At 42.8% G+C, this 20,368-nt stretch overlaps 1 long non-coding RNA gene across 1 annotated transcript in view; it reads right to left on the bottom strand.

Moving 5' to 3' along the window:
- Positions 1-15,397: 15,397 nt before the first annotated feature.
- Positions 15,398-20,368, bottom strand: part of LOC126416373 (uncharacterized) — a 2,268,185-nt gene continuing 2,263,214 nt past the window's right edge. Inside the window, exon 7 of the long non-coding RNA XR_007575440.1 lies at positions 15,398-15,472. This is a non-coding gene — a long non-coding RNA (uncharacterized LOC126416373). The remainder of the gene's footprint in view (positions 15,473-20,368) is intronic.

The raw sequence follows: 20,368 nt of genomic DNA, 5'->3' as shown, positions 1-20,368 counted from the left end.
TTACAGTGCCATATATCACAAAGCGAAAAAAGAGGTCCAACTAAAACATTCGTATTTCTTAACGTACTACACGAATATGTAAAAAAACCGAGTTGATATCCTTTTGACCTTTGGCAGCGCTATCTAGCGGGCCAACCATAGCGCCATCTGGTTTCCCCCTTCAAGTTAGACGAGTTTCCTTCTTTGTAGTTCTTTCGTTCGATGGTTATTTCGTGAGATATTTGGCCCGGTCACTATCAATGGACCACCCTGTATATGTGCAAGTCTGCGAACGTGACAAGTTTAAAGCGACACCAGCTAGTGCTGTCGCACCACAGTGTGGCGGCAAGTACATCAAATACACTTCTATGTGTGATTCGTCATTCCGACAAAAGTATACGATTCAGATCGAGCTGCGCACGCGCACCATATGCGAATACAAAAGAAATCTGGCTGCAAAGACCACTACCGGAAAGTAGTTTGTAATCAACAGCTTTTCATTGTCGTAATAAAGGGGCCATTTTAAACGGTTAATATTGTCCTCCAAAGCTGGCGCGTAAAATGACCGTTCTCGCTGGCGCACAGAAGGGGAGGAAAATAGACACAAAAAGGCCAGTAAATTTAACTCTTTCTGTCTTTCTCTCTCTTCAATTCTCTCTCTCTCTCTCTCTCTCTCTCTTCTTACTCCCGGCACTGGACGCTTCTGAATGAATAATTTCCATAGACGGCGCTTTCATTAGGGCCGAAATGCGCCAGTTTCTGGCAGCCCTTCCCCTCCCCAACCGCCCCCACCCGTGCAATGCATTTCTTTGCCTCCTTCTACGCTGCAAAACGAAATATGTAATTGCCCACTCGTAGCCTTTGTTGGGCGCCTGGCGGATTTAGGTGGAAGGGTGAGAGAGTAAGTGTGAAAGGAAGGGAGGGAGGGGGTGGTGGTGAAGAAAATGACGAGGGGTGCTGTTAAGTGTTTGACTTTTCTAAAGGAAATGAACGGAACAGTCTCGTTGTGCCTTGTCACATCTTCCGAATCGGTCTCCTAGCATTCAGGACGGAGTCACACGGCTGCAGTGCTACTGAGGAGACATTTCGTATTTACTTTAGTAGGTAACGACGGAAGCCAGCAGTCATTTTAATTCGCTCCACCCCCCCCTCCCCCCCACCCCGCAACCCCCTCCCAGCGTCGGTGCTATCTTCCGGCCGAGTACGTCCAATCACCGACTGGTTCGTGGGCCCACAGCGCGCTAGAGTCTTGCCTCGGCGTACGACCAGACGCTTCCGTTTCTCTCCTTTCCCTCTCCCCATCGCTACCTCTCTCCTTCTCTCTCTCTCTCTCTCTCTCTCTCTCTCTCTCTCTCTCTCTCTCTCTCCCTACGCTTCCCCCAACTCCCCTTTCACCCCTACTACACTCGTCACCCTCTCATCCGTACCCCATCCGGAGCCATCTCCTTCTCCCGCGAAACGTTTCTTACAGCTCGGTCCGACTATCTCCAGGATACACGCTGCGCAGCAAATTTCGACCGACCTGCAGGATGCGCAGGAGAAGAAGAACTTTTTTTTTTCTTCTTTGCGGCCTCGTCTTCGTTCTTTCCCTTGGAATCCTCTACCAAATTCGCCATTGCGTGGAACTTGTTGCGAGCCAGCAGGGTTCTGAGAAAAGGGGAGTCCACGAGACTGGAGGGAACTTTAAGTTTCTTGGGTGTCTACACAGAAATCCCAATTAGAAACAATCAGCCTTTTCGTCGACGCGAATCTTTACGGGAGCTGTCTTTAGAGAAGTCGCCGACGGAGTGAATCATTACCACCGACGCGCTATTTCAACGGCTGCAGTAATTCCGAGAGAAAAACCCACAAAAAGTTCTTCCTGACACCAATCTTATTTCATCGATTTGCCTCTCTCTCTCTCTCTCTCTCTCTCTTTCTGTCTTTATGAACCTATCTATCTATCTATCTTCTCTTGCCATAAACGCACAAGCTCATCTTCAAGCTGTTTATCAAATGACGTAGTTCTGTGTGTGCTAACATTTCGGCAAGTAAAACAGAATAAACAAATTTCCATTTAAATCACTGAGGAAGTGAAGTACTTTATTATTTTACTATAAATCCAGTCACTGACAGTGAATGTTTATCAGTCAGATTGATAAATGTTTGTGGTCGTTGACTGGAGTTATAATAAATTTTCTTGCGTCACTGGAATACCTTACTGCGATTATGCGGTTTTCGCGGATGATGCTGTAGTATACAGAGAAGTTGCAGCATTAGAAAATTGCAGCGAAATGCAGGAAGATCTGCAGCGGATAGGTACTTGGTGCAGGGAGTGGCAACTGACCCTTAACATAGACAAATGTAATGTATTGCGAATACATAGAAAGAAGGATTCTTTATTGTATGATTATATGATAGCGGAACAAAGAATGGTTGCAATTACTTCTGTAAAATATCTGGGAGTATGCGTACAGAACGATTTGAAGTGGAATGATCATATAAAAGTAATTGTTGGTAAGGCAGGTGCCAGGTTGAGATTCATTGGGAGAGTCCTTAGAAAATGTAGTCCATCAACAAAGGAGGTGGCTTACAAAACACTCGTTCGGCCTATACGTGAGTATTGCTCATCAGTGTGGGATCCGTACCAGGTCTGGTTGGCAGAGGAGATAGAGAAGATCCAAAGATGAGCGGCGCGTTTCGTCACAGGGTTATATGGTAAGCGTGATAGTGTTACGGAGATGTTTAGGCAACTCAAGTGGCAGACTCTGCAAGAGAGGAGTTCTGCACCGCAGTGTAGCTTCCTGTCCAGGGTACGTTTCTGGATGAGGTATCGAATATATTGCTTCCCCCTACTTATACCTCCCGAGGAGATCAAGAATGTAAAATTGGAGAGATTCGAGTGCGCACGGACGCTTTCCGGCAGACGTTCTTCCCGCGAACCATACGCGAGTGGAACAGGAAAGGGAGGTAATGACAGTGGCACGTGAAGTGCCCTCGGCCCCAAACCGTTGAGTGGCTTGCGGAGTATAAATGTAGATGTAGATGTATGTCGCAACTTGTGAAGTACTTTTTAGTCACTGGTTTTATTCTTATCCTTTATTCGCACGCCATGCTATTAGTTTCAGAGCCCGCGTGCAGGCGCGTACATTCAGATGATCACCCACGCTCGCTGAGACAGATGTATAATCCTTGTTCCGCTAACGTCTGCTGCGTGCTTTTCACGAATCACATCGTTGCGCCTGTTTTATAGAGGGTGCTGTAAATATTCCAATGAAATCGAGATAAGGGGAAAAAACGTAAGTAAACTGTTAATACATTTAACCCACTGCGTTATATGACGCGCAATTCCTACACTGAAATATCTTTTCGTTTGTCTACGGAACCAAGATTGTATCCAAGCGTGCAACTCTTCGTCCGAAGCAAATTGGAGGCCACGAATGTCTCTCTTCAGAACTCCAAAAGTAAGGAAACCGCATGACGAGTGATAGGGACTGTTTGGAGGATGTGTAAGGGCGGCCGGCTGAAGTGGACGAGCGGTTAAAGGCGCTACAGTCTGGAACCGCACGACCGCTACGGTCGCAGGTTCGAATCCTGCCTCGGGCATGGATGTTTGTGATGTCCTTAGGTTAGTCAGGTTTAAGTAGTTCTAATTCTAGGGGACTTATGACCACAGCAGTTGAGTCCCATAGTGCTCAGAGCCATTTGAACCATTTTTGTGTAAGGGCTTCTCAACTAAACCTGACTGAAGTGCGCCATCAATCCCAAACGCCCAGTGATGACGAATGGGAGCCTCATTCGGTTGCAGAATGGTGCCCCCCCCCCCCCCCCCCCCCCACATGTTGATAAGGCAGTTTCGATTACGCTGCAGAAGTTTCGCTGTTAAGCACTTACGTATCTTCTAATAATTTCCGGGTATGCAGCCGGATCCCGTCGACATTCTGCCACGATATTTCGGCCCAGAGACGTCCGGCCATCATCAGGTGAGTACACAACTACTGAAGAGCCCAGGTGCAGTCGCGGTATTTATGCCGAATCTCGCGCCTGTGAAATGTACTGGCATCCTACAGCGCATGCGTCAGGTGTTGACATGCGCAGCATAGCCGAGTTGTACGTGCTGCCCTCGGTGGTGGAAATAAAGGTTCATCTAGTCATTGAGTATCGAATGACACTGTCGATTCCGCTGTGATTGTATAATTTTAATAACAGGATTCCAATTTTTATCCAGCTGAAAGCCGTTGTCTCGATTTATAAGATTATTGGCAAGACGTATTTCCACTGATTCCTTGATTACGGAATCCCAAAAACCGGAAACCGGGGATAAAATTTTTGTTACATTGTATTCCATTGAATGTCCCAAAGAAATACAGTGCTCTGCTACTGCCGATTTTGACGGTTGCCGCAGACGGGTGTATCTTTCATGTTCTATACATCGTTCATGGACAGTTCTTGTCGTCTGGCCAATATATGCAGCGCCACATTCACAGGGAATTTTGTAGACGCCTGCCTTCTTCAGTTGTAAATCGTCTTTAACGGATCCAACCAGGGCCCGGTTCTTTGCTGGTGGACGGAAGATAACCTTGATTTTATTTTTCTTCAGTAATCGGCCTATTTTCGACGACACATTCCCGGCGTATGGAAGGAACGCAGTTGATTTAAAGTCATCATCTGCGTCCTCAGGGCGTTGCTTCTTGTTATGATAGTTGCGCATGGCCTTCCTTATTTGGCGAGAAGTGTAGCCATTCTCTTTGAAAACCTTCTCCAAGTGTTCTAATTCTGCGTGGAGGTTTTCACCATCCGATATTATATGCGCTCGATGTATTAAGGTACTGAGAACACCGGCTGTTTGTGCTGGGTGATGGCAGCTCGACGCCTGGAGATACAGATCTGTGTGAGTCGCTTTCCTGTACACAGAATGTCCTAATGACCCATCATTTTTACGGCGTACTAGCACGTCTAGAAATGGTAAAGTGCCCTCTTTTTCAATCTCCATCGTAAATTTGATGTTCTCATGTAATGAGTTTAAGTGATGAAGGAATTTCTCCAGTTCCTGTCTGCCATGAGGCCATACAGCAAAAGTATCATCTACGTACCGCCAGAAGACCGTAGGCTTTAAAACAGCAGACTCAAGTGCTTTCTCCTCAAAGTCCTCCATAAAGAGATTAGCTACCACAGGCGACAAAGGGCTCCCCATGGCGACGCCGTCTGTTTGTTCAAAGAATTCGTCATTGAATAAAAAGTACGTTGAGGAGAGTATATGTTCAAACAAGGCCGTCATTTCTGCACTGAATAAGTTACCAATAAGATGTAATGATTCCATTAAAGGCACTTTGGTAAAAAGTGAGACCACATCAAAGCTGACTAATAAATCCGAGCTGCTAAGCTTAACTTCCTTCAAGCGACTGACCAAATCCTCGGAATTACGTATATGGTGGCAACACTTACCCACATACGGCTTTAGTAATGAGGCCAGATATTTTGCTGTAGAATAGGTCGCAGCACCAATATTACTCACTATTAATCGTAGTGGGGCACCATCCTTGTGTATCTTCGGATACGCCGGGAAAATTTCAGAAGTCACACTTACGTATCCTTTATATTGTACCGTCTCTCGCCATCCGTGTCCATCGAGTTGCTTCGGACGAAGAGATGCACCGAGCGAGGTGGCGCAGTGGTTAGCACACTGTACTCGCTTTGGGGAGGACAACAGTTCAAACCGCGCCTGGCCACCCTGATTTAGGTATTCCGTGATTTCCCTAAATAGCTTCTGGCAAGTGTCAGGATGGTTGCTTTGAAAGGGTGCGGCCATCATCCTCCCCCATCGTCCCCTATTCGGATGGGACTGATATCCTCGCTGTTCGATCCCCTCCCCCAGATCAACTAACCAACCAACGAAGAGGTGGACGCCTGGGTACAATTATGTATCCGTAGACAACCGCCAACATTTTTCCATGAAGGCACTAATCGTCTTGCCTCATACTGGCTGGCTCTGAGCGCTATGGGACTCAACTGCTGAGGTCATAAGTCCCCTAGAACTTAGAACTACTTAAACCTAACTAACCTAAGGACAACACACACATTCATGCCCGAGGCAGGATTCGAACCTGCGACCGTAGCGGTCGCGCGGTTCCAAACTTTAGCGCCAGAACCGCTCGGCCACGAGCGGCCGGCTTGCCTCATAGTGCCATAAATGAATTAACAGCTATGGCGATTACTTTTGAAATAATACACTACTGGCCATTAAAATTGCTACACCACGAAGATGACGTGCTACAGACGCGAGATTTAACCCACAGGAAGAAGATGCTGTGATATGCAAATGATTAGCTTTTCAGAGCATTCACATAAAGTTGGCGTCGGTGGCGACATCTACAACGTGCTGACATGAGGAAAAGTTTCCAACCGATTTCTCATACACAAACAGCAGTTGACCGGCGTTGCCTGGTGAAACGTTGTTGTGCTGCCTCGTGTAAGGAGGAGAAATGCGTACCATCACGTTTCCGACTTTGATAAAGGTCGGATTGTAGCTTATCGCGATTGCGGCTTATCGTATCGCGACACTGCTGCTCGCGTTGGTCGAGATCCAATGACTGCTAGCAGAATATCGAATCGGTGGGCTCAGGAGGGTAATAGGGAACGCCTCGTATCACTAGCAGTTGAGATGGCAGGCATCTTATCCGCATAGCTGTAACGGATCGTGCAGCCACGTCTCGATCCCTGAGTCAACAGATGGGGACGTTTGCAAGACAACAACCATCGGCACGAACAGTTCGACGACGTTTGCAGCAGCATGGACTATCAGCTCGGAGACAGTGGCCGCAGTTACCCTTGACGCTGCATCACAGACAGGAGCGCCTGCGATGGTGTACTCAACGACGAACCTGGGTGCACGAATGGCAAAACGTCTTTTTTTCGGATGATTCCAGGTTCTGTTTACAGCATCATGATGGTCGCATCCGTGTTAGGCGACATCGCGGTGAATGCACATTGGAAACGTGTATTCGTCATCGCCATACTGGAGTATCACCCGGCGTGTTGGTATGGGGTGGCATTGGTTACACGTCTCGGTCACCTCTTGTTCGCAATGACGCACTTTGAACAGTGGACGTTACATTTCAGATGTGTTACTAACCGTGGCTGTACCCTTCATTCGATCCCTGCGAAACCCTACATTTCAGCAGGATAATGAACGACCGCATGTTGCAGGTCCTGCACGGGCCTTTCTGGATACAGAAAATGTTCGACTGCTGCCCCGGCCAGCACATTCTCCTGATCTCTCACCAATTGAAAACGTCTGGTCAATGGTGTCCGAGCAACTGGCTCGTCAAAATACGCCAGTCACTACTGTTGATGAAGTGTGGTATCGTGCTGAAGCTGCATGGGGCAGCTGTACCTGTACTCGACATCCAAGCCCTGTTTCACTCAACGCCCAGGCGTATCAAGGCCGTTATTACGCCCAGAGGTACTGATACGGGTACTGATTTCTCAGGATCTATGCACCAAAATTGGTTGAAAATGTAATCACATATCAGTTCTAGTAAATTGGTCCAATAAATACACGTTTATCATCTACCCGACGGGAGGCCCTAGACACACGACATTTCCTTTTTTTTCATCTGCATGTCTTCTTGGTGTAGCAATTTCAATGGCCAGTAGTGTAATCAGTTCACTTACCTCTTTCAGTCTGTTTAGTTTTGATTTGACTGGCCTTTACATCAGCAGTTGCTAACACATACGATGCCGCAATGACTGGAAGATATCCCACTGAACTTAAGGCTGCGTTCACACTGCCGGCCGGGCCGAGCCGAGCCTGGCCAGGCCGCCGCCCGCTTCGATATCAAACACACGGTTTTGAACTGCGGTGTTCACACTGGCGGCCGGGCCGCGCCGACACGGCGTGAGCCTCCCGGAGCCGAGCCGGCGACATCCCGAATGTTTAATATTGCCGGCGCGAGCCGACCGCAGGCGCGAGCCTGTGGAGCAGCACTACAGCTTCTGCAGTACACGCATCACACGTCTCCCTTCTGCTTTCATCACAAGTGTGACTGCACACGTCTTTTATTTTAAGGTGTTACCTCACATTTCACAATCAGTGAGGAAAAATTACGTTTATTATAATGATACATGCGAAATTACTTTTATTTCATTTATTTAATCTACATGAATTTACAACAATAGCTTGCCAGCGATCGCGGCATTGCCGCCACTGAATAGTTCGCATTTACTTGTAAACGGAGGCAGATATGAGTGTCACTGAGGGACGGAAATGTGTCCCTACCAGATGACAATGCATTGTAAAGTCATGTTGTGGCACGTTACTATAAGCTGTTGTCTGTGACATCTTTTTGCGATGTTCTTACTTTAATGGATGCAGAATAACATATACATGACATTAACTTGTGTCCATAAATTTGGTATCAGAATTTCGGCTAGTATGACAGTAATGATGCAGTTTCCAGATTATGGAACGAAGTAACCAAGGAGTGTGTTTCAGATAGTACGCACAAATATAAATTATTTTCCTTTATAATTTTATTTGTTTTATTTACAGTGAAATGAGATACAAAAAAATACAGTAAATAGCAAAGTACTTTCAATTCCAAAATTTATTTGAAAGGTTTTTTAATTATTTTAAGTTGCATTTTTAACGAAATATTCAACAAAAGTGTTCCTGACAGTTTTCGAACGTAATGTGGAATTTCTGTTGAATGTGGCACCAGCTGTCTGCATATCAGCATTGTTACAAAACTTTTCAGCTTCAACATTGCATCCTTCTCTGTCAATGACAATATTATGAAGTAGACAAATGCACTTGACTATGTGATCAGCTACGTCAACGGATGTTTCAATTTCCTTCATCAGTAGTCTCCATTTATTGGTCATTATACCAAATGCACATTAAACAACTTTTCTTGCTCTGGAATGCATATCATTGTATAGAATCTTCTCGTTGTCCAAATTTCTGCGAGGAAAAGGTCTCATCAAATTCTCTAATAAGGGGTAAGCTTCATCTCCCGAAATGACGTACGGTAGTTCCTGACACATTCCTTCAAGTCTTGTTGGTGGCGGTAATAACAGCTCCCCATTTGTAAGTTTCTTATATAACATACTTTCTTTAAACACGCCTGCATCAGACTGTTTACCGTAGGCACCAACATCCACAGCTATAAATTTGTAATTTGCATCAGCAACTGCTTGGAGTACAATCGAATAATACTGTTTGTAATTGTAAAACATGCTGCCAGAAAGTTTAGGACATTGGACACGTATGTGCTTCCCGTCTATACATCCAACACAGTTTGGAAATCCCCATCTCGTATGCATTTCACTGGCAATTTCTTTAAATCGAGAAACAGTTGGCGTTGGTAAATGAATGGGAGCAAGTGACTCCCATATGGCCATACAAACGTCTTTCACCACCACTGATACGGTGGACACTCCTAATCGGAATGACGATGATAGTGCATGAAAGGAGATGCCAGTGGACAGATACCTGAGAAAAAAAATCGTAAAATGTGTTACTCAAGTGTGGTGTTGGGCGAAGTTTTTACAGTTTTGTTTGCACAGTAGATATTTACTTAGTCCATGTCATTTCATAGTTGTACAACAATAAATAATTAAAGAGACATTTTCTTGCATCCTTCTATATTCTTTCAATTAAAATAATGAAATCGAAATGCAAAGACCTGAGAGACAGTTACAGAGAATAACTTGTATAACTTGGCAAAATAAGGTCATGTGATCCAGGGAATAGTATATTAAAATGCAATTCCACTCGGGCTTTGTTCTGTCATATGATTTTCCTAAGTTCCAAGAGCTATGCACAGTTCCTTACCAGTGGAAATAGAACCACTGAGTCAAAGGGCATATCAGTCTGTCTATCTTACAAGGTAATGAAAAGAATTCTGTGAGGTCATCAGTGGCTCCACGTGATGAACCATCACCACTGCCAAGCGCTGCATCATGAAGAAAAACGAAGAAAAAGTTGGAAAATTCTGAAGGAGTGTATCTGCGATTCTTCGTTGAAGGCACAGCAAGACATTACCCAAAATGACGAAGCTAATTACTTACTGATGATTCTCAGGAGTCCCATAAACTCTCTTCCCCTCAGAGGTAAGCGTTTGTGAAATTTAAAATACAAAAGCATGACTACAATTAATTGGAGGTAGTGAATGCTGCACAAAGTTCTACAGCAAACCAAAATGTGTGTACTAACGAATCTTACCTTATCGTTATACACAATTTTTCTTCTGCTGTTATACTTCTGCGAAAATTTGTGTTCTGTTTCGAAATTTTGTCTTGAATGTTCTGCAGCACATACTGAAATGTATTATGATTCATTCTGCAATACGAATAAAATTTTTCAGGATAGTTTTTAAGTTCTTCATGTAAAGAAAAAAGTCTCCTAAATGTCTGTCGCTATTTATGGGATGAATCCATAACCTCCTAGTTCTTCTGTACTTCAAAACTCGACGAGTCACTGCAGAGTCAAAACAATACCAATAAAAGAGTGAAGACATTGTTCTACACGACAGCACAGACTAGCCAAAGGCGAGCAACTGTTGACTGCAGCTGCGTTTTCTAGTGACTTGCTTGTCAGCTGTCGAAGGGTGGGGATTTTTTTTAATTTATTTATTTGGCCTTCGGCAACTAGCAGCGATTTAGCCAAAGAGTAGGGATTACCTTGACGGTGCAGCGCAGCCCGCCAAGGAAGTAAAAAAATAATGAAGAACAATGAAACGCACATCTGTGTCGATCTACAGTAGTTTCATTAACTCTCCATTTTTTTTTTTTCTGTCAAAGTAGACAACGAGACTACAGAATTGCGCTTCAGTTTCTGCAGTAAACGTATCACAAATCTCCAGTTTGTTCTTGTGATTAGTTTTACACCACTGATCACTAGTAATTAGTTTTTTTCTGTCCTGTATTATATGACTACATTAAACCAAGCTGTAACCGCTCGAACTCCGTGGCTTGCGGACGCGGCACTGACGCCACTGAATATCTCGCATTACTTGTGACCAGAGACAGATATCAGTGTCATTATCATTTCAAAAACTTTTTGGTACTTTTAGCTACATTTGATTCGCAACAATGTATGGTCTAAAACGGATCTAACAGTATGCTACCCGCTACATAACTTTTTCACTACAAGATTTGTAAATCAAGTGCACAACGTTGACAAATAGCATCATTTTACAATGACTGTTAAGAAATATGAAAAGATAAATGATTCAATACGAAGCTAAGATGTTACACTAGCACGTGTACAAAAATCAGATTTTTTAGCCGCATAATTTCTTCAAAATCGGCTGGGAAGCGTTACGAAACTAAGAAATCACGCGAAACGAAAAGTAGACTTTTTCTTTTTTCACGACGTAAGTAACGCTTTTAAGGAAAAAATGAGTTCATAAAACGATGTGGCGCAGTCTTATATACCTCTAAGAATTTTTAGAACTTGAAAATCGGAGAAGTGGATTTTCCCCCATTCCGCCGACCCAGCTCGGCGCGGCGCGCAGTGTGAATGCCCTACACGTCGGCCTGAGCAGGCTAGGCACGAGCCGAGCCAGTACGCGTCAGCCCGGCCCGGCCCGGCCGGCAGTGTGAACGCAGCCTTAGGCATTCCGTGTGGCACCGACATGAAACGTGTGCACTCCACTACCCGTAGACAGTTACATTCTAAACCATTCGAGATAACTGGATTGGTCGTTTTGGAAACAATCTCACTACACTTAACATTTTTCAATTTTCGTCTGTAGAAAAATTAAAACAAGACATCCGACGTTATGAAATCATGTGTTAGACGAGCATGTGCATTACTCTCTGTCCAGGATCGCCTTATGGATTATCTCATTGCTCGAGGTCAACGCACTGAGTGGCAGTCGTAATAATAAACACATTAACCGTACCCAATTTATAACTATGGTTACATTTGGTACAGTAAGGAAGGCGTTTGTGGGAGCTTTTTCCCTGACGTTGGGACAATGGTTTACGGCACTGTCGTGTTCTTACTATTTCTACGCATTTTATGTCGTTGAAGTTCTCTTCGAAGGTTCTTGCATTGCCATAGAGAAGAACATATAGTTCAGTAATGAAAATCAGTTTCATAATTTGACACATACAAACGTAAAAAATTACATGCGTCCATCAAGAAATTTTCCATACTTTCCGCTAAAATTTTGCGAAAACCACCGCTCGATACGTTTACTGTTTCCATATACATATAAGATGACGTGTCTTACCTGATTCACCCTTTATACTAGATCATGTTCACAAGATTATTAGAACTGTTTACAGGATGGAAAATTACCAACATATCTGTTTTAATAATTTCGGTGTTGTTAATTCTTCTTCACTCTTGTGTGTTATATATCTTATTGGGCTTTGAAAGGCAAAATGCGTTTCCCGTTTCTTTTTGAATGTTGCACACCTTTGATTTGGTAATTTTGATTAACATTTCTCAGACACTTGTTGATATTGTTATATGTAGTTGCTGTCACATTGCGTGTTAGCATGATGAAAGCAACTCTTTGCAGCTCCGCATAATGGAAACATTTCGCACTTTATTACAAGGCAATGTATTTTTGAATCACAAAGGTGCCGATAACCATATCATCGCTGTAGTCTGGGTGTGTGTCAGCACAAATTTATTTGGAGTGTGTGAGAGTGCGTGGGTGGTCGGTGGGGGCAGTGTACAACTTGGAGGCGTACACATCTCCTAAATTTGACAGTTTTTATATAAATGAAAAGAGGGAGGAAAGCTCACTCTTTTTCCCTTTACCCCTAGCAGACGCGTATGTAGTAAACTTAAATACCAACAATCGTCCTAAGCACACTTCAGACCCCATATAAGTATTCTAAAACTATAATCTACGTAGCGGTAAAAGCATTTCGGAACTGGAGTAAGCGAGTTTAGAACGTTACAATGTACTGTTCCAAGACTAATTTTAACATGGTAGGCAGTATAGCTACGGAATCCATCAATTATATCTCGCTCCCCTACAATAAGTACGTAATCAAAAGGCACCTGCGAAACACACTACATAGTTTCGTAGCACACTCACACTGTCACACACGCACAAACACACACACAGACACAAACACACACACACACACACACAGACACACACTCACACTCAAACACACATGCACACGCATATGCACGGACTAAATTTTACTTTTTCTCTGACATGATTAATAACATTGGTCACAGATAATTGAAATAATCTCAATTTCCCTGTTCAGAACAAGTTCCTGGGGGAGAGGGGCCTTCCTTGGTTACCAAGCTAATGCCGGTACTGTAAATCCCGTCACCCATATTTGCAATTGGGTTTCCTTCTCCTCCAGTCGAAGCCTGATTTGACAGTTGAGGGAAAAGATCCGAATGTCAAACAGGCTAATTTGTTGCTGGAAGTAGAGAATGAAAACGGATCCTACATACATCTGACGAAAATTGTTAGGATGACTGTTTCAGCCTTTCTTTCTACAGTTGCCTTACGTAATTTGAGTGTACTGGGACGTAAAACGCTCGACATTGAGATGCTTATCACTTTCCTCGATCCCAAGACCTACCATTACCTGGAAAAAATGGTTATGTTTAAAATATTATACAAAAACTATAGAGTTGTGAGTTTTCTATTTCGGTGTTTCCGTAATTATATTATCAGCGATCTTACCAAGTAAATAATTATGTAGTGTAACGTTTAAAAATTTTCTTGATTTCCTTGTATAATTCTTTAAGTCTACTACATGATGAACACAGCTTCCTTTAACACAACCGGTAGCTGTCTCACTACTTATGTGATAGAGATGATGTCACAAACGATATAAGCAGTACCTCCTTTTCTGTGGGCAGGTGACTCGATACCTCCGTCTGTCGGAGAAAAAATAAAAAGGGTTCAAATGGCTCTGAGCACTAGGGGACTTCACTTCTGAGGTCATCAGTCCCCTAGAACTTAGAACTACTTAAACCTAACTAACCTAAGGACATCACAAACATCCATGCCCGAGGCAGGATTCGAACCTGCGACCGTAGCGGTCACGCGGTTCCAGACTGTAGCGCCTAGAACCGCTCGGCCACCCCGACCGGCATCTGTCGGAGAAGGACTTACTTGTACCTCACTATGAAAATTTTACTTCTTACAGAAAAGACGAGCAGATTATTACAGAGATCAGAAAATCACCAAAGACTGAAATGAAAGATCTCAAGCATCGGTTCTAGAAACACTGATGCACAAAATATTAAATCCGAGGAGAAGTGCGGTGTCAAAAATGAATGAAAAACAATGAAAAGACAGTGGAGGGTCAGACAGCGTGATTACTCCTGCCTGTTTACTGGGCCGTAACCACAGTCAACACACTACTTTCAGACTGCCTCCGAAGGCAGGGCACATGCCACGCTCCACTAACTGGAACCTTCGGAGTCAGGACTCCAGGGGGAATTCCTGCTTGTCTTGCTTTCTTTTGTTCTTTACTGTGGCTAGGTCGATCGATTTATGCTTACAATTGAAAGGGACAGCTGGAATTTCCGAACAAACTGTGTTGTATAGAGGCGTTCATCAATATAAATCATATGATAAATAGTTTATCATAAAGAATAACACTCGCCCACAGATAAAAGCAATGTGGCAATTTCAGCACCTCATAATTTAGATTAGCGAACTTAACTTTGACGTGATAATCTGACGTTAAAATATCTCTTGTTGTGGTCTTCTGACTGAGGACTGTCTGATGCCGCTGCGGATGGTAGTCTATCCTGTGCAAGCGTTTTCATCTCTATATAGCTACTGTTATCTGCAAAGAAATGAATTTCCTTATTTCCTTGCTGTAATAAAGGTTGGTCTCTCTCTCTACAATTTTAACCCCCCCCCCCCCCCCCCCCTCACCCCGGTCTCTCCTCCTCAGAATCGTAGCTATGCTTAGTCTCAAGGGTGGATCATAGCGCGATAATAAAGTTGGTCTCAACTAGGAAGAAAACCAGCAGAAGACATCACTGATTTCGATTTCTAGCCATACACTGCCCCCCTCCTTCCCCTCAAATGCTACACCAGCAGCTACAGAGAAAACAATGGACAAAGAGTTCTAGATTAATCTAATTTAAGACTGTTTATTTTTAAGTAACGTTTCTCTATATGTATGTATGTAAGTTTAAAGGCCTGAAGATGAACTGAACATGTTAGAAACGCGTTGCATTATGTTAGATTAAGCATAAAATAAAAAGTGACCGGCAGCAGAAACTTGAAATAAATAATGGTCTCAACTGGCTTGTAAGTGCACTCCTCACACACTACCATTTTTTCGTTATTTAGTTACCCTGCTATGCACTACTTTGTTTCACAATTTGACGGGAAGCGACTGATTCTTTGTTGTCTTCGGTGATACACTACGTAAAATCTATAGCAACAATTTCAAATTATTTATCGACAAACCTTGTCCAGCGTCACGCCTCAAAATATGTCGCCTGTTGGTCGCTGAGGCGAGTTACGTCCAAGTCCATGTATCCTCCATAGCATTCCTGCAACAACGCAGACAACGTATGTTTTGAATAACTTCATATTTAAGGACGCCTTGCTATCACTCGTATCACAATTTACAACGTAATTTGCGTAAAATCACAGTTCAATATAACTATCAAATCACCATATTAAAAATAAATTTAACTGCGCAAGGATTGCTGACTTTGTGACAACATTTTAGAAGATAATATACATTTTGTTCAATAAGATAAAAGTTCCAAGTTCACTGCCTGACGAAAAAAGTGACTCAGTTACAAGGAGAGGAGATAATGATTAGAATCTTCACAGTTCGGTTCAAATGGCTCTGAGCACTATGCGACTTAACTTCTGAGGTCATCAGTCGCCTAGAACTTAGAACTACTTAAACCTAACTAACCTAAGGACATCACACACATCCATGCCCGAGACAGGATTCGAACCTGCGACCTTAGAGGTCGCTCGGTTCCAGACTGTAGCGCCTAGAACCGCACTACCACTCCGCCCGGCTTCTTCACAGTTCGAGCAGATACTTTGTACTACGTCGGTGATTACAAAATGGAGCCGCGCGGGGTAGACGAACGGTCTGAGGTGCTTTGCACGGTCCGCGCAGCTCCCCCCGTCGGAGATCCGAGTCCTCCCTCGGGCATCGGTGTGTGTGTTGTCCTCAGTGTAAGTTACTTTAAGTTAGATTAAGTAGTGCGTAAACTTAGGGACCGATGGCCTCAACAGTTTAGTCCCATAAGACCTTACAACAAATCTCCAAAAATTTCCAAAATGGAGTCAAATTTAAGAATAACTTGGCAGTAAGAGCCCACTTATCAGTTTGATGTTGCGCCCTCTCTGGCCTGAATACAAGCAGTCATTCGGTTGGAGAGTTCGTCATGAAGCCATCGAACCCTGTCCTGAGAGAAGTTCGCCCACAACTGGCCCTTAATATCCGTCCCCTGTCCTGAGAGAAGTTCACCCACAACTGGCCCTTAGTATCGTCCATACTCTCACTGAGATGCAGTTGATGTCCGACCCAGTCCCACATATGTTCTGTATGGGACAGTATCACGCGAACATTTCATAGACGCATATAACATGTGTACACGAGCATTGTCCTGTTGAAAAATCTCACCACATACTGTCAAATTAGGGGTAACGCATAAGGACGCAAGACAGTGACGTAACCTTGTTTCTTCAGAGCTCCCTCAATTGCTATCTCCCACAGATTATAGTTACACCTGATGGCTCTGCACACCATAACGGTAAAGTAATACCGCGGTGCCCTTCCAAAACACTGCAAGGGTGGGACTTCTCCCTGAGTCATCAACATACTTACCTCCAATGGTAATCCCTGGGTAATACAGAATCGCAATTATTCGTTCAGTACAGTGCCACGCCATTACATCAGCTACTCACATTCCCGGCCATGAAAGCACTTCTAACACAGTCCTTTGTTTGGAGAAAAGCATTTTTATTTGTCATCAGCCGTATTTACTCTTGACCGGTTTCGGTCATTTCAGCCACCACCAAATGTAAGACGGTACAAACAGAAAAAAATCTATGTAAGGTATTTACAAATGAAAAAGTTCGAAATATACGACATCTACCTCTGAACATCAGCATCATATACAGTAATTACAAATTTATAAAATCTTTTTGTCTAAAAATCCATATTTTTCGTAGAAGACACTCCTGTATACCAAATTTGACAATGACAAAATGTTTAACTCAAGATAACAAGATATTGACACTATCGTGGAAAACTTCAGTTTGTTGCACAGAGACTCCTGATCCTTCACAGGCGACTACCATCTCAGGTCTGTGTAACCTGAGATGACGAAAGAGTATAATACGCCAGAGTAAAAACATAAGAATATCTGAAATATAATCATTGGTTAAGTCAGAGGGAACGTCAGTTAACAAGACTAATTTCAGTGTTGGTACCATGTGTTCACCATCAAAAAACGATGAAAATAATGTTCTGAAAGAGCCGTATTATTGTATAATAAACTCTTTGTACAAACGACATTTGTAAACAGTAAATACAATAATTGCGCTTACCATTCAATGGAGAAATGTCAGTATTACAAATTTTCATTAAAATATCAAGTTTTACGCTTATCACACATAAAATGAAAGGTCAACAACCATAACAGATAATGACAAAAAAGTTCTGTCAACTCACTTATTTAATGGAAAAAGGAGCTTTCATGTAATATCATGAAAGTATGTAAAAGATATTTGTTTGCCCCTTACACATCGTGTGCTCAAAAATAGTGTGGCCAAACTGTTGTTCAAATAATAAAAGAAATTAGTATGCAGTTAAGGGACTCATTACAAAAACCAGGCAAGTACAGAATTGTGGTTTTTCTGGAATAAAAAAAAAATACTTTCCACCATTTAAACAGATGCATGAAAAGTGATCAAACGTACTCATAGCATGTTAAACAGGAACACCTTTTCACTTATGTTCGTCTTTAAGTTTACGGGCTGTAGTTATTTCGTAGGAGCATAGTCTCATCGAATTTGTCTGGTACTTGTAGCAAATTAAGAAATAATGAAGCTCTAATAATTTTTCTGGACTAATTTAGTGTGTTTTCAAAATGCTGTATGGGGGTATGTGACAATGAACACAAGACAGTATTATTTCCTTTAAAACAAACTGGAAAACAGGTTTAGTTATTCCCACTGTTCCAGCCATCGCTGCTATCATTATCATCATCAATAGCAACTTCTGTTTGCTCCTCTACATTACAGGTTTGATGTGGGGTATCATAAAGCAATTCCTTGTAGAAGTCTATGGTTTATTCTTTCAGCAACTGCATCAAATTAGGAAAATCTCTTTCTTTAGCCGCCTGAATATCTGGGTTGTTGTCGTACAACTGATATAGAACCAAAGCAGTACATTCTGCTGTAGTGTTTCTCTTAGTAATGATTTGAAGGTACCACGGGCCAAAGTCAGAGTTACGCAATGAGACACAATTCTTATCATCCACATAATTGTGGGTCATCTATACCTGCTGCAGTCTGAGTGGAAATTTAGGCCTTATCAAATAGAATGGTTCAATAGCACGTTTGATGTTAAAGAAATCATGATGTTTCATTATTTTCAGCTGCATTGGGTAAGTAATGTACGGACTTCAACAGTTTTCCCGACCCAAATTTCAGACGTTCCTTTAATCCTTGTCTTGCGCTTCCCTATCAGTGTGGCCGGCCGGGGTGGCCGAGCGGTTCTAGGCGCTACAGTCTGGAACCGCGCGGCCGCTGCGGTCGCAGGTTCGAATCCTGCCTCGGGCGTGGATATGGGTGGTGTCCTTAGGTTAGTTAAGTTTAAGTAGTTCTAAGTTCTAGGGGACCGATGACCTTAGAAGTTAAGTCCCATAGTGCTCAGAGCCATTTGAACCCTTTCGGTGTGAAGTCTTTATCGTTTGGTAAACAGCTGTTTCCTCACACCGGAACAAATATGTCATCCATTTGTAGATCTTCAAGATGTTCTCTTGCCTGAACAAGAACTGAACCATAACTTTGTTGTTGTTCAGCCCAGGACACCCATCACTAAGGAGAACAAACTCATCTCTTCGGTTTTCTAATGGAATGTTGTTTAAGCAGTTCAGAATCATGCACGTGACTTCGTTAGGGCCCTCCCTTCCTTCATTTTCAAGATAACTGTAAACATAACTGAGTCATCTGCCAGATGGTGAACCCAAAAACATGGTACCATATTGTCATGCGTAGTAAATGGCATTCAATTGCAAGTGCAGTAAGGGACCATTTTACATAAATACAGTTAATGTGTCCTTGTTTCACTTTTAGAATATAGTTTCGTTATATGCTTACAAAATCTTCTGTCCTTTTCAAGTGGACTGTCTTTTGAGCTACTAATTGGTTCTTAACAAAATCTCTTTCCTCAGCTTTTATTGCACTCTGCAGTGAATTACATATGGTACATGTATCAGACACTGGGATACCCAAAATGCATGTTAATATACTTGTATACTGTTCAGTAGCTTAAACGGAGAAGACTCATATTGTAGTTGTGTAAAAACTCAGGATGCATACCATTTATGGTCGAATCTTGTGGCAGGTACTTTCTATTTTATCAAGCAGGGGAGAGTGTGGTTGCCTTGATTAAAGCAGTTTATATGGTATTCAGTCAACTAAACAATCGGCTCTGGTATCTTTTTTCGGTCTGTTTTGGGAATCTCTTTTATCTCTTGAACACTGTCCGTACATTGCAGTACTATTTAAGTTAAAATCAACGGTCTTGATCGCAGTAATATTTTTTTATTTGTATTTACGGTTTCGGGTTAAGTAGAAGCCGTCTTCAGAATTTTTGTCCCCCTCTGGCTGGTGCCGGTTCTACATAAGAGGAAGCCGAAAAAAAAAAGATATTATTGCGATCTTCACTGTTCATTTTAAGTAAAATATACGAGCATCAGATAGCTGTTCTCCATACACTATGTGCACTAAATTTGTATACATTACAGTACTGTTCCGGACTCTGTACAGCCTGTGCTTCATTATTCCATGAAAGCTACCGGAAACTACTTTACAAATCAGAATACCCCTAACGTTCAATTTTCAACTTGGAGGGAAATGCAGCTGCAAGATTACAACTTCCTATCTGCACGCCTGCGACGTTTGCTCTTAATGTATTGCACAGAAATCAGTCTATTAAAATGAGGACAGGGAGCCAAGAACGGGAAACTAACGAATTCTGGACTTTTCCGGCTTTTGTAGGAAAAACAAGGGACTAGCTAGCTTTTTGTGAAATAGCAACATTTTCAATGGATTTTCCTATGGATCTTTATGGCTTCTGCCGAAACTAAGTCCGTCATGATATAGATTTTAAGCCGGAGAAGAGCAAGTCGGTATTAGCTTAAAAACGGTTTTGAAACTTTTCCGATTTTTATAGTAAAACCCTCAAT

Source organism: Schistocerca serialis, chromosome 8, assembly GCF_023864345.2.
Source record: "Schistocerca serialis cubense isolate TAMUIC-IGC-003099 chromosome 8, iqSchSeri2.2, whole genome shotgun sequence".
Lineage (NCBI taxonomy): Eukaryota > Metazoa > Arthropoda > Insecta > Orthoptera > Acrididae > Schistocerca > Schistocerca serialis.
Note: the sequence above shows the minus strand (reverse complement) of the source record. Positions and strands in the feature narration are given on the sequence as shown.